Source organism: Mus musculus, chromosome 16 (assembly GCF_000001635.26).
Source record: "Mus musculus strain C57BL/6J chromosome 16, GRCm38.p6 C57BL/6J".
Lineage (NCBI taxonomy): Eukaryota > Metazoa > Chordata > Mammalia > Rodentia > Muridae > Mus > Mus musculus.
The window spans coordinates 29,859,774-29,866,414 of NC_000082.6; the positions used below are offsets into that span (position 1 = coordinate 29,859,774).

General features: G+C 46.9%; 1 long non-coding RNA gene across 1 annotated transcript; it reads left to right on the forward strand.

The window, feature by feature from the left end:
• Window positions 1-790: 790 nt before the first annotated feature.
• Gm32740 lies at window positions 791-6,288 on the forward strand. Its single transcript, XR_384792.3, has 4 exons — window positions 791-845; window positions 985-1,169; window positions 2,148-2,327; window positions 5,403-6,288. It is a non-coding gene; the product is annotated as a predicted gene, 32740 (long non-coding RNA).
• Window positions 6,289-6,641: the final 353 nt, after the last annotated feature.

A 6,641-nucleotide genomic window follows, 5' to 3' on the forward strand; every position in this document is an offset into this window, starting at 1 on the left:
CGTTCTCAATCAATGACTTTGAGGAACACTGCGAACCTTTTTCTCACATTGGCACAGCCTGTGCCTTCCAGAGCATGTGGCCTAACAGAGATGCTCTGACTTGATGAGACCAAAGTGAGTGGCCTCAGATCAGCCACGTGCCTCCCTCCCTCTTTTGTCTGATTCTATAATAAAGTTCACTGCTTGCTTAAGGCTGCCTTGGCTTAGACATTTCTCGAGCTGCTTCACTTCACACCAATTCTGCCAGGCAGTCGGGTCACAGTCCTCTGCCTCATTTGACAGGTAAGCATGGGGGACAGAAAGCTTTGATAGCTATGCCTAATACCAAGCTACCCCTCAGCAAGAGATTTCACTCTTCCTGACACCGAATCGCCTGCAGTGATCTGACCAAGGCCTTCAATGGGACTCAGTTTACCCATCGAGAAGCAAAGATACTGACTGACCTTCACTACCAATAGTGTCTGGGTTCTCAGACAGCTTCACGCTGACTTCCTTTCGACGCTGAACCGCTGGAGGACACCCCTGGGAGGCTTGCCTCTTATTTGTCGTTTTAGCTTTAAGTTGAGAAACGGCTTCAAAACCTGAAAACCCAAGGATAAACCAGTAGAACTTGACAGGGCAAACTCCTCTTTACAGATGGAGTATCTCCCAAGCACAACCTGCTGAGAGTAATCCCACCTGTCATTGAAACTTGCCAGGGGAGGGGCGGGGTTGTCCCTGTGGGGCCCTCACGGGAGCCCTTGTGGGAGCTGTACTTCTGGACTTTTCTCATTAACTCCTCACAGGTGCGCCAGCCCCTGCATAATGTGGCTGTGTCAGGCAGGCCCATCAGGGACCCACAGCTGGTGAGCAGAGGAGCCCAGGCTGCCTTTTCTTTCTTTTCTCTCCCCTCCTCCCTTTTATTTATCTCTTTGCCGAGAGAAACAATTGGGGAGAACAAATCCTAAATGGCCTTTGTTTCTCTCACCCCTTCTGCCTCTTTAGGTCAAAGAAATGGGATTCCAAAGCCAAGCCAGGAGACATTCATCTTCCAGAAAGTTAAATAAGGATGGCTGGCTAGAGATGGAGATGGGATGAGCAGAGCCTCCTGTTTGTTAGAGTTACCTGGGTAAACCCCCAAGCGCGGTGGCTGGGAGCATCCCCAGGAGGCAGCAGATGCCAGCCAGCAGGTAGTTTTCTGCTCCAGGGTGGGAGGCCAGCCAGCCACTGTTTTCAGGCAACCCTGCCTGCACCTCCAAAAAAGAGGAAAGAGCACAACACAGGAAAGAGAAGAGGAGGCAGACTTTAAGAGTGGGTGTTCAGGGAGGTGACATTGAATAAAGAAACACAGGAGCCACATCCAGGGTGGATTGCTCCAGATAGAGGAAGAGCTTATGCAGGTGTGAGGCCACGAGGCCAGCCTGAGAACAACGCAGGGCATCGGACTTAATGAATGAGGTCAGATTTTGGGGGGATGCCAAGCCTAGGCCTGGGGCTCTGGAGCTAGTCACAAGGAAGAGAGCCAAATACCCAGCACTGACAACCTGAGAGGGTGGGGAGAAGTCTGCCAGAGGGAACAGCTTAGGGCTTCAGTAATAGGATGGATTGTTTGATAAAGGAACAAGTTGCTATTTGTCCGACTGTGGGTTGCACACCTTGCTTTGCATCTTCTTGGGACCCCTGTGCATCTGAGCAAATGGGCCCTGTGTTCCAGAAATTCTCTCGTCCCTGTTCACATCTTTCTCCTCTCCATCTGTCAACTTATAAGGAGGCCTTGGCAATCGGATGCTGAAGGGAAAGATAGATAACTAGATAGCTACAAATTTATTACAAATGTTACTTATCTACCTAGGGAATGGTAGTACATGCCTAAAATTCTAGCATTTGAGAGGCTAGAAAGATTGTTACAATTCAAGCCTAGACTGGACGACATAATGAGCTCCAGTCCAGCCCAGGCTACCTACCCAGTTAAGACTTTGTCTCAAAAAACAAAGAATTGTTTTAAAGAATATATAACACACAACTCAAAAATAACAGCAAATGAATCTTGCATTAGGTTTCTCATGTTAACACTACTCTAGATAGAGACATTTAAGAAAAGTTTTTTTTTTTAAATTGATGCATACAGTTTCAGAGTTCTGTATGAGTTCTACCTCTGCCAATTACAGCAGCCTGCACATGCGCGTGGCCTGCTCTGTGAAGCTGCTATGGAGATGAGGTCTTATAGCCTCTGTTCATAAGGTGGAGAGCCAAGTGGCAGCCTGAATTTGAAGAGCTGAGAATCAAGGAAGGCAATGGAACTCTCAACTCGGCACCAAAGGCTTCAGACCTGGGGATGACATTTGAGGGTAAGCGATTCACAGTGGCATCTTCAAAGGCCCAAGACCGGGGAGGTCCAATGTCCAGTGGTGGAAATGGATATCCCAGCTCAAGATGAAAGAGAACATGCCTCTTGCTCGCTGCCTTTTGTTCTGTCCGGTGCTGATGCTGCCACTGGACGATACTGCCACACTGGTGAAGAGACCTGTTCTTCTGTGGCTGATCTAAGGGCTAGTCCCTTCCAGAGTCACCTTCACAGCACGCTGGAAGTAGTGTTTTTATCTTAGCATCCCTCACTGCAGTCATATTGACACGCAAAAGTAACTATCACAATACCGTTTATTGTAAATTTCACATAGCCAAATGGGTCTCTAGATGCTTTCTCGGTTTTTATTGATTACTGCCGGAATCTTGACTATGCAGCCAATCCATGGTAGCAAATGAGGATCATTATGACATGAACGCGGGTTATTATTTTCATTTAAATGAACTAGGCAGTGTGAAACAGCTATAATATATAATAGAAACTTAACTCTTCTTGTGTGACAGGGTGGCCTGGAACTCATTATGAGACCATACTATCCACAATTTTTTTCTTATCCTCCTGCTTCTGCTTTTGGGTGCTGGGGTGGACTTTATCTTTTTGTTCTAAGAAACTTCTCTGTTGAGTGAAATCCTAAGATTTTGAATACCAGAAGACTGTTGCCTCAATGTTTTATGCGATTCACAGTGTAATAACTACATACCCAGTACACGCGAGTTAGGTCTTTTTACAGTTTCTCTATCAGCTTCTAAAGTTATCAGCAAAACAGTTCATTTGTCTCTGATTAGCTGTCCGTGGACACTCATCACGGCTGATCTCAGATAAGCAGCAAGCCACGGTAATACAGAACCAGATAAAGATGGAAGCCCCTTGTGGAGTACCTCCATCTGGAGACAGGGACAATGGACGTGAGCAGCCCCGGTGACGTGCACGGTGGTGAAATCCAGTGGAATAATTAGGCAGTGATAAGTCTAGAATATTACCTTTTAATATTAGAACAGTTACCTTTCAAAATAAAACCTATTTAATTGTTACTTCAGCTTTAATAATGGCTGTATTTAATAACTAGCCCACAAATTTCCCCCAAATTGAATAAGTCTGCTGAGCTAGCCATTAGCCAGCTACAGCATAGCCATGTGTCTTTTTGTGGTTGTTGCTCTTGCTGTTGGCTGTCCAGGAACTTGCTCTGTAGACCAGGCTGGCTTGGAACTCAAAGATCTGCCTGCCTCTGCCTCCCCAGGGCTGAGGTCAAAGGTATACACCATCACACCCAGCCAGCCCTCTGTTTGTTCCTGTCTTCACAGCTGATTTTGCAGGATCGGGACTTTTCCTTTCTTTCACCCTTTCCACAGGAACTGTGTGAAATGAATGATGTTTTTTTTTTAAACGGTGTTAACACTGGGCAGGCCCCACAGAACCTCATCTCCATAACAGCTTCACAGAGCGGGCCACACGCATGTGCAGGCTGCTGTAATTGGCAGAGGTAAAACTCAGGTTGCAGTGTTTGGGAGAGCTAGTCTGACCTCAGCCGGCTATCCAGCGCCCTCCTGCCACAGTCCGGTCCCGTATTAGTAAATTTTCTAGCACCGTGATAAAGCACCATGACTAAGACAACATAGAGAAGAGGCGGTTTATTTTGGTTTACACTAATCCAGAAGATTACGGTCAGCAATGGTGAGGGAAATGTGGCGGTGTGGAGGACACCGGCATGGCATCGTGGCAGCAGGCATGGTGACAGGAGCAGGAAATTGAAAGCTCTCTTCTTAAACTGAGCAGGAAACAGAGGGAGTGAACTGGAAATGGCGCATGGCTTTTTTTCTTTTTTTTTTCCTTTTCTTTGCCATTCCAACAGTGGTTCCAATAGGCATTCATATAAAATGAGGGTTCTGCAGGGCAAATGATTCTTCTACTGTGATTCAGGTAGAAACAGCTTCCTAACAACCAGCTAAGCCCAGGCCCACACATCGCAACTACAAGATCACTTCTTTGCCCACTCTCTCTCTCTCCTTTCCGGAACAACCTCTTTCGGATAGGGTTCAAGGTAGAATTTACCCTCCTCATAGTTTGTCCTGTGCTCCTTAGGTGAGATCTGATGCTGCCTCAAGGGTTCGGCCCAGGGCTCTCTTAGGGTACAACCTTCTGTTGTCATAAAGCTTTCTTCTGGCTTCTTTCCCAACTGCAGTCTCGAATATTGTACCATCTTGCAGTAAGCCAGCCTGTTGATTTCTGCAGGGTTACAATCCCTTTGTGACTACTATCCAGATGTTCCACACTGCAACAGCAGGCCTGCCCACCCAGCCCGAGAGTGGCACATGCCTTCCAATTCCAAAGTTTGCCCCCAGTGACACACTTCCTGAGGCAAAGAAGCACCTCTACCCCACACCTGTCCAACCAGCACCACAGACTGGGAGCCAAGTGCTCAAATCCCTGAGACCTAGAGGATAATTCTCATTCAAACAACCACGCTAATAATAATAACAACAACAACAATAATAATGATGATGATGATGATAATGATAGGAATAACAGGAACAAAACACCACTATGCTATTTGGAGAGAACCAAAGTTATTAGTGAAGAATAGTGCATTCCATTTTGTGTTGAAATAAGGCTCAGGGAAGTGCATTGTGCGCTACTGTTTGAGTGACTTTAGGATAATCCAGAAACCTAGCCAAATGTGTGTGTGTGTGTGTGTGTGCATGCGTACGCGTGCATCATGGAGTTTGTCTTACCATGACCTGTTAGCTCATAGAAATGTACTAGCTATACACAGAATTAGATTTGTGCTAACCCGTGTACTTCATCTCCCTTCCCCCACATGGTCCTTCTATGCTTTAGCCCAGGCTGTCCCTTTCTCCTAGAACACCCTTCCTTACTCATTCCCTATCAAATCAGGACCCGATCAGATACCATGAAATCCCTGCTGTTCTTTTAGAAGGCACAAGCTGTGCAGAACCTCCTAGGCCCTGTGCCCTCTAGCACTCTGGTGGAATAATGCTACTCGTATTGTGAATTATAGTTACTCGGCAGCAGACAAATCACACTGTCTTCCGTCTTTCAGCCCCTCCAGTCCTGAGCAGCGAGATAAACAACCCAGCAGCGCTCTCAGCCTCAGCGGGGAGGTACGGTGATGTGTGGCCTGGATGTAGCTATGACTCAGTGCTTCCCCGAGCTTTTTCATCATTGGACAGGAAGCAAACCGCCTCATCCTTCTGCAGCCTCAACCCGGCTTGACTTCAAATGACATTAAAAAGAAACCGAATCCCTGGAGGTTTCTAGAAGGTAAATAAGTCCTGTTCAGATCACAAGTGTCAGGACCCACAGCCAGATGCCACCAGTATAGGGCGAGGACTGGAAGTTCTGTTGATGGTAATCAGGGTCACCTCAAAGTCCTTGCCAAGGTCAGCATAAGGCTACTGAGCACCACAAACCCAACAGGAAGGTGGCCTGACTCTGTCATGCCAGCCGTGTGACCTTGAGCACGTTGCTTTCACCCTCCCTTGCTTCCTCTTCAACAAAATGAAAATAATAAGCTCACTGCTCTCGGCATACAATGCAGTGACTGTGAGAACTTTGTGAGTTAACACATGTGCAATGGCGCTACTATTCGGAGTGAAAAGAATACAGGCTATTACGGTTGCTATTATTGCTATCATCACCATCATCATCGTCATTATTGTGGGGCCAGGCAGAAGAGACTGAGAATTCCCTAGGAGATGAGAGTGTGGTCTCTACCCTGCCTCTCACTACTGAGCTGTGAGCCAGAGGCTTAATCACTTTCCTCCTCTGGACACAAATTTTCTGACTTGTAAAATTAGGTCCTTGGGTTAGACCAGTTTTCTAGTCCTTTGGGGACGCTTTCTTAGAAATGGGATCCATGGGTCCCTCCCTGATGCTCAATCACCGAGTCAGGGTGAGTTTGCAGAACCCACCAGTGTGACTTGCGTCTAAGGGTTCCTGGGTGAGCTGACTCAGTGTTTACGAGGGTTCTATCCCAGAAATGTCCACCTCAGGGCCTTTGGACTTACTGTCCCCCCGGCCTGAAAAATTCTACTCCTAAAACCTTCTTTGTCTTATCACAAATTGTGCAAAAGGTTTACTCTCCACATGCAGAAAACAAGGAAGCTACCTGCTTAGGCTGAAAGCATTTCTCCTCCCCCTCATGTAACATAATGTGCATGCGTGTGTGCCTTCACACACACACGCACACGCACACTGTAGCACATCTTCCTTACTAGAATGTCCCAACCGTCTTATGATAGTGCTGGTGCACACCTGTTAAGAAATCAGTTTAGAATTT